The sequence below is a fragment of the Ambystoma mexicanum genome, chromosome 4q (genome assembly GCF_040938575.1).
Source record: "Ambystoma mexicanum isolate Mex_15411 chromosome 4q, UKY_AmexF1_1, whole genome shotgun sequence".
Classification (NCBI taxonomy): Eukaryota; Metazoa; Chordata; class Amphibia; order Caudata; family Ambystomatidae; genus Ambystoma; species Ambystoma mexicanum.
Window position 1 is genome coordinate 674,656,946 of NC_090928.1, and position 6,000 is coordinate 674,662,945.

Consider the following 6,000-nt stretch of genomic DNA (forward strand, 5'->3'; position numbering starts at 1 on the left):
CGTTGCTCAAAATGATGTATATTTTTGTTATTCATAATGTGGGCAAAATGTGCACATTAAATGATTAGTAATAGCCCATAAAAAATCTGACATTATTTAAAGGAAAGGACCTCCCTTACATTGTTTGGTAATAGGCGTTGCTAGGGGGGGGCTTAGGGGGCTATAGCCCCGGGTCTTTTGGTTGTAGCCCCGGATAGAATTTCTGGGGCTACAATCAAAATGCTAGCTAGCCCCGAATCCCACCAGTCCCGACATTAGCGTAGCCCCCGATCTTTTCCAAACCTAGCAACACCCCTGTTTGGTATGTCTGCTGCAGCCTTTATTTACTTCAACCGACGGCCAAAATAGGCGCATTGCTGGAAACAAAGACCAGTGTGAGAAGAAGGCCTGATTGGTGTGTAATCTAGGACACGTTCCTCTATCCACAGAGGCCTTTTGACGGCTCTCACAGAGGAATCAGTGGGAAAAAAGAACTGGACTGCTCCAAAATGGCCTGATTATCTCCATTATGGAGTCTGTGCAGTGGTTAAGCAGCCACTCCATCAGTAAACAAGCACTGGCAATGCCAACAGTTTAGATTTTTGTGTAAACATGGGAAAGGCATTTTCCATTCCGCTGTAGTGATATTAATTGGCTGTCAATGGTACCAGCTGCAAAATGGTGTGAGTACCTGAGCATGTAATGGCAATGCCTGACAGATTACTAATACTCATACACAAGCCAAAACTGTTGTCTTTGACAATGCTTATTTTTAACAGGACTTCAGTGAAGTATTATAAATCGAGTGGCTGAAGGCAGACCTGCTTAAGACATTTTTTATTACACCAGTAGCAGGTTTAAGCCCCCAATTAAGACATAACTCACAGAAGAGTGCTTTGAAAAAAACACTGGTGGGTACTTCAGTGTGAAGTTTAATGGTAAGATTTAATGAAAGCGAGTTGAAAGAGTTCCCAGAAGGCAGTGTTTTGACGGGGAGGAGCAGGAAATAGGTGGGAATGCCATAGGGAATAGCATGCCCATGATCAATGGGTGGGCAAGTAGTCAAACAACACCTACAAGCTTTGTGCTTCTCCTCATATGCCATTCCTCCCTATCTGTATTCTAATGCAATAGTTTTGGCTTGTAGGTGGCGCAAACATCACCTGATTGCCTAAACTAAAAAAAAAACACTGGTGTGTGATTGTATCTACGTGTGAGTTATCTGTTTCTCTTTAACTCAGCGGATCAGAAACTCACAAAGTATAATCTTATAGAATTGATTTTTAACACAAGGTGGCGGCACATCACTCCCACTGCAGAAAAAAGTGCCCACGGCAGCAGCTCTTGCTTTATAATATAGGTCTGTTTTAATAATTTAACATAAGAAATGCAGACACTGCAATTATTTATAGCCTGCCACCTAAATGCACACCAATAAAGACCAGGGTCTTCCAGCCTTCCCAACGCCAGCCTCTGTCTCGCATAGGAGGGGCACTTAGATGCGTTTCCCTGAATTGGCCCCATCCGGAGGGGGCATGGTGTAATTTGAAGATTTTCCCATGAAGTAATCAAACTTTTTAATTAAAAAAAAAAGACAAATGGCCCAACACATGCTTCTGTCATTGGGACTGGAAATGACAGTTGGTCAAAGTGCGTATTTCCATTCTAAATTGTCTTGTGTTGTCTCCAAAATGCTTCATGCCCGCGCTGCCGAGTGCATCTAGCCCCAGTGCCTTTCTCCCGCCCCATGTCAGTCAGGAATGTCCTCTGCCCCCCCCCACACACACTTTGACCTCCTGTTTTCTGCCTCCTCCTACACCAGGACACAACAGACCAACAATAATAAGGCTCTCTGCAACTGCCAAAGCGATCCCTGCAGGACCAGAGACTTCACTCGGCCAATACCACATAGGAAGCATTTCCATGCATGCTGGCAGTTGCAGAGAGCCTTATTATTTTTAAAATTATTTTTAAAATTAACATATTCATGCAAACACATCATACGGTATGACAACCCACATATAACTGTCTCCCTCCCTACACATACAGCACATTTGAACAGATCCAAAAACCTCCCCCAAATGTCCCCATACAGCCCGTTTTTCCTCTGACATCTGTAAATCACTCTTTCCATAAGTGAAAGTTTGTGCATCTCCTCCACCCAAGAATCCAATCCTGGACGACTCATAGACTTCCAATTTCTTAGAATCAACTTATTTGACATTGATGCCCCCCTGAACTGCCCTTTTTTTCTGTGCACTGGATACGTTTTCTACCGGGCTGTCTTCACCCAAAATCAGAGTCTCAAAAGTATAGTCCAGACACACCGTCGGGACCTTGTTAAAATCAAAATCAGTACACTGCAGAAATATTTCACTTTGTTACATTCCCAAAGCATATGTTCCAGGGTGCCAATCCTGTGAGCACACCCCCAGAAAGCATCAGTATCAGCAAGGCCCCTCTGGTATAAGCCTTCAGTTATCGAATAAACCCTATGCAGAATCCTGGTCTGCCTTGATCTTTCCCCTAGGATTAGCAATGAAAGGGCAACATTCTCACGTAAGTTTGACCTGCCTCTCTCAGACATCGCCTCAGTCAACCTTGCTGACCATGTTTCTAATAATACCTGATTACTCTGAGTGTAAGATACTATTAGCTCATACATGTTCAAAGCTCAATGTCCTTCTGTCTCCGATCTCAACACCATCTCAGCCACATCGTTTTGGCACATGTCTTCAATGTTCGAAACCGCTGTTTTAAGATAGCAATATTCTTGAACAGTAAAATTGGGTATGCTTTTATTATCCTTCAGATGGTTTGAAAGTGAGCCATTTTCCATTTGTCATGAGGTCCCCAATCCATTTTACGTCACCTCGAAACCACTCAGGCAAAAATAACATTTTGTTCCAGAGAACCTTGGAGAGGAGAGAATGGCGTTCTCGCTTGCAAAGATCTTTTTCTCTCTACGTTTTGGACTGTCATTTAATGAGACCTGCAGAAGAAAGAGCAGGCGCTGTTTGGGTCAGTAGCAGTGAAACAAGCACCTTCTATTCCTCACAGCAACATTTTCTAAACCTAAAAGGCTACTTGGTTTCATTGGAACTCACTTTGCCCTGAGACATATCTTAAATGAAAGGCGTAAAAGCCTTGCTGTCAGGCAAGAATTGGTGTAGTAGCAATGTTTGAGAATACACAACACTTGTCTGCTTGGTATTAGGTAACCCACCTTTTGGTATAGGGCTTTACTACACAAGTTGGTAGTTTGAATGAGCAGCCAGGCCTATCTCAAGAGGGGAAAATGTGAGCTGTAGAGCTGTAGCAATGACATTCGCTAATACAAGTAGACAAGTAACACATATACTCAAGGTTTCAGTTATAAATAGTTATTTATTTATTTAACATCCGTTTAAAAAAAGTGTTATTTAAAAAGGGCAACATATGTAACAATCAAATGTAATTTAAAATACTTTTCCAGAATCAGCATAGGCTTAGTAGATACTCTTTAGAGATACTTTTTACACACTTCCTACACCCAGAGGTGACTTTATTCAGAAGGACCGTAATGGCATTTATATAGCACTCGTACACTTTGCAGATTTTGAGGTTGCAGAAAGGAAAGGCTAAAGGGAGGAAAAAAGGTTAAACAGGTTATCAGTATATGTGGGGACACTTAAATCTTCCAATGAAGTCTAGACAAACCTTTCCCAGCAATAACAGTCTAAACACAACTTACCACCTCTGGGGGACAGAAACTATCAAAGTCAATGGGCTAGAGGAGTCTGCAGGGAGCCAGGACAGCCAAAGTCAATTGGAGCACAGTCTGTGGAGCTGAGGTACTTCGTAATTAATAAAAGTCTTGCACAAAGTTAGAGAGTTTCATAGAAAACACTGTAGTGGAAAAAGCTATTACACTTGTGGAGAGCAGAGCAAATCAACTCTAACAAAATTGGCCACTGCAAGTCTAAACTGAAAAGAGCAAAGCTAAAGACCCCATGTCTGAACAGTACCTGTGGTTTAAACAAGAGAGGTCCAGCTGGATCCTGTCCTGTTGCAGCGATGCATATCCTGGATTCCTGAGCCTCAGTCATGGGGAAAAGAGGGAGGACGTCTGGAGGACTCCTGCAACAGCAATTTGGAGGTCGTCGGCAGCTACGGGCTCTTTTCGGATCAGCAGCACTTTGCGGTTTCAGCATGCGGTAAACAGCACCACCGCGGATCTTGTATCCTGGTTGGGCTTCCTTCACTCGTTGAGTCCTGCACTCTGGTGAGGGGACTCAAACTCTCGTCCTCCTGTTTCTGGAGGGTCCTCAGGAGACCCCTGAAGCTTCTGTCTGGATTGCAGACGTTGCACTTGGCTATGGATTTCTTGACCCCTGGCACTTAGTTCCTGCAGCTGCAAAGAAGTACAGCTAGTCGGGGAAGAGGGTCCAGTGGAGTTCGTCTCGGGGTTAGTTGGTGTCACTAACCCAAGGTTAGAAGTCATCCCTTCCAGAGCTTCTCTTGACAATCAGAAAAACAAGTTTCAGCACGGCAGCAGGGCTTCACGGGGCAATTCAAAGGTCCAGGAGGATGAAGCAAGCTTCATTCACGGTTTCTTCATCGGGTGTTCTTCCCAGTGGTCGACTCTGCCTCTAGTCCAAAAACCCTTGCCTTTAAACAGGTTTCTCCCATTCATGCACAGCCTAGGCTGTCACTCAAACTGCATGGTGGCTGCCCTGAAAGGACAGCCGGTAAGCCAATCAGGACTGGTTGACTTCATGCACTCCTAGAGACAAAGGACAGGGGAGTTTCAGGAAACTCCCTCACTTTCTGCCCTTCCAGACACACTGGAGCCAGAGGCGGGTTTCAGTACTGAAGCCCGCCAAAGGCAAAATGAACAAATGGCTCAAACCTGGCTTGGCACACTGTGTAAAACCAAAGAAAGACCTCACAAACAGAAAATGGCAAAAATAGAAGACCAGAGGCATTTTGACAAAATGGTCACCTATGGGTTCTATACTGCAGCTGAGGATTCAGCCTCCGGTAGAAAAGCACAATGGTAGGAAAATTACACCACTGCCACCAGACATTTAAAGTAGTGGGGGTAACATACAAAATGTTACATGAGTAGGTAGAATAAGGGGCTACTAAGTAACCCCCCAGCACCCTACATAAGGTGGTGTGTGCTGGACCTACAAAGAGAAAAGGTAAGTAAAGCCAATTTCACTTTACTATTCTTAGGAACGGTAGTTCACACAAGAAAATGGTATTTAAACCTTATGAGAAATCTAAAGTATTTATCTGTGACACTTCACTAACGGTGCTGTGTGTCACCATACAAAAAGTAGATGTCTATGGAGTTTGGCAGACTCCAAAAACAAAGGAAACACATAATTCAAATCAGATCAAAACACATGAGCGAGTGAGAAAAAGGTCCCACTCACTCTAGGTTTAAAATTAAAAAGTCCGAAAGTCCAGAAAAAGAGCTAGAGGCCTCTAAGGTTGAAGGGCATTAGCAGAGAAATGAGAATTCTCCCTAACACTCACCCATGCCCCCGAGACTAAGGGACAGGCGGATTTAATCCACTCCTGGATGAATCTCTTATTCCAGTCGGTCATACTTTCTGGAGAGACCTTCATCATTTTTGTGAGTACACCCAGACCTGTTTGCTATGGTAAAATCAAACCCTTGCAGGCTGATTGACCATCTCAACAATTTTGGATTTCACCCCTTCATCTGCATTAACCATCTCATGGGTTGGTGGTCTGTCTAAATAATGAAAGTAGAACCATGCAAGTATGGCCTAAACTTCTTCAGAGACCACACAATGGCAAAACATTCACATTCTATACTTGCCCACTTTATCTCACGGTCCTTCAGTTTCCTTCTGAAGAAGCAGATATGGTGTTCCCTTGTTTTTCTCATCCAGCTGGCTCAAAACTGCAACTATCCTTGTGTTAGAAGCATCTGTTTGTACAATGAAGGATCGGTTGCAGTCAGGAGTTCTCAAGACTGGAGCTTGACAAAAGGCTTTCTTCAGT